The sequence below is a fragment of the Megascapheus bottae genome, chromosome 1, assembly GCF_031878675.1.
Source record: "Megascapheus bottae isolate mThoBot1 chromosome 1, mThoBot2.hap1, whole genome shotgun sequence".
In the NCBI taxonomy this organism is placed as follows: domain Eukaryota; kingdom Metazoa; phylum Chordata; class Mammalia; order Rodentia; family Geomyidae; genus Megascapheus; species Megascapheus bottae.
The window spans coordinates 10,653,987-10,655,980 of NC_143509.1; the positions used below are offsets into that span (position 1 = coordinate 10,653,987).

Genomic DNA, 1,994 nt, shown 5'->3' on the forward strand with positions numbered 1-1,994 from the left:
TTCTATAGGAACGAAATCTCTGGAGCGATGGCGATTTGGCATCTGCCTTGGAGAACCTTTGGACATGTAATAGATCACTTGATCTCTAGAGGGAAAAACAATTTCTTGATTTTTTTTCACTGCTCAAGGTTTATTTGGTGTTTTCCTATGACATTTGGATAGCTTTTGCACTGTTCATATGGAGCTTTTTACATAACATGCAATGCACACTATTGATACATAATATATCCTTTAAATCAGTGATGCATGTGACATGCGAAAATGGATTTATACAACCGATCCCAGGAAGTGTGATTGGGAAAAGAAGTTGGAACTAGATATTTTGGAGATTTACAAAGCACACAGTAACATATCTTTTTTGAAGGATAATTAGAGACTATGCACCATTCATTGGCAGTGGTGTCTCAGAGAGGGTGAAATTGTTTACAGTTACCAGTTTGTACAGTTACACAGGACCCATCCACCATCAGAATACAGCTGCATGTTTTCATGAACCAGTCCTATTCCTAATTTCAGGAAATGGATACTTTTCCCAGGTCTTTTTGTAATGCTAGTGCTTTAGTCACAGATCAGTATGGGACAACATGCATAATCTCTGACTAAAATTCTCTTATAGCCTCGACAGTGAAGTGGTACATAGAAGACTTCAAAACTGCCGCTCCTTTTGGATTCCCCAAAGAGTATCTGCACTTTTCTTCAAGTGAGCCTCTTCCTCAGGAGTCAGAGTGACCTTCACCACATCTGAAATTCCATTCTGTCCCAGAATGCAAAGAACACTAAGGAAGACATCTTCCTTTATTCCGTAGAGACCCTTAATCATGGTGGAGATTGGATGAACTCTTCGAAGAGTCTTCATAATACTTTCTGCTAAATCTGCCACAGACAGTCCAATGGCCCAGGATGTATAGCCTTTCAGTTTGATCACCTCATAGGCACTGTCAACAACTTGTTTATGAACTTCTTTCCACTGTTCCTTGTCTGCATCAGTGCCTAAATCAGGATTCAGATTCTTGAAGGAGACACCAGCAACATTCACTCCACTTCACACTGGCACACTAGAGTCTCCATGAGAACCCATCCATGACAGCTTAAGGGGTGAGTTCCCAGCCTCTCTCCCATCAGATAATGGAACCGGGCTGAATCCAGCTTGCAGCCACTTCCAATGACACAATTTTGGGGAAGCCATTTATCTTCCAAGCCACCTAGGTCAGAATATCCACTGGATTGGAAACAATAAGCAACTTGCAGTTTAGGCTGTCCGTCACTACATTAGGAATGATGAACTTAAAGATGTTTACATTGCGCTAGACCAAATCAAGACGGCTTTCACCCTCTTGCTGATGGGCCCCAGCTGTGACAATAACCAGGTTGGAATTTGCAGTCACAGAGTAGTCTTTGCCAGAGACAATTTTTGGTGTTTTGCGGAAAAGGCTGCTGGGCTAGAGGTCCATCATTTTTCCCTTCAGTTTGTCTTCCATGACATCAACACGAGCAAGCTCGTCTGCCAAGTCCTGATGGCACAGGTCATGCCAACAGCACCATCCCCAACAATTGTAATCTTGTTCTGGGGGACATGATCCTCCTTAAGAAGATTCACAATCAGCTGATCCTTAAGACCTTCCCTTCTGGACTGGGAAGGACTGGCAGGATGCACGATGGGCGGGAGTCAGGGGCCCACGGCGGGCAGATCTGGACTCAGCAAGAGCCGCTCCATCCAATTTATTGATTTGTTATTCATTATTTAATAGTGTCTTATACTTTGAAGTTATAGATAAAAATACCATGTTTTATTTGGTCAGCAGCACACTGAGACACCCAGTACCTTATAAAATTATATTTGTTACCTCATATATGTTACCCTTAGTATCTATTCAGAATGTCACAAGAATAGCTCAGTGCCCTGTTCAGTGAATTTAATCAATGTATGATCATTTAATTATTATTTAATGAATGTATCCTCCCTGGTTAACTGGACATTTGATTTTCTGTTCTTC

At 41.7% G+C, this 1,994-nt stretch overlaps 1 pseudogene; it reads right to left on the reverse strand.

The window, feature by feature from the left end:
* Positions 1-646: 646 nt before the first annotated feature.
* On the reverse strand, positions 647-1,469 carry LOC150068379 (L-lactate dehydrogenase A chain pseudogene; annotated as a pseudogene).
* Between the last annotated feature and the right edge of the window lie 525 nt (positions 1,470-1,994).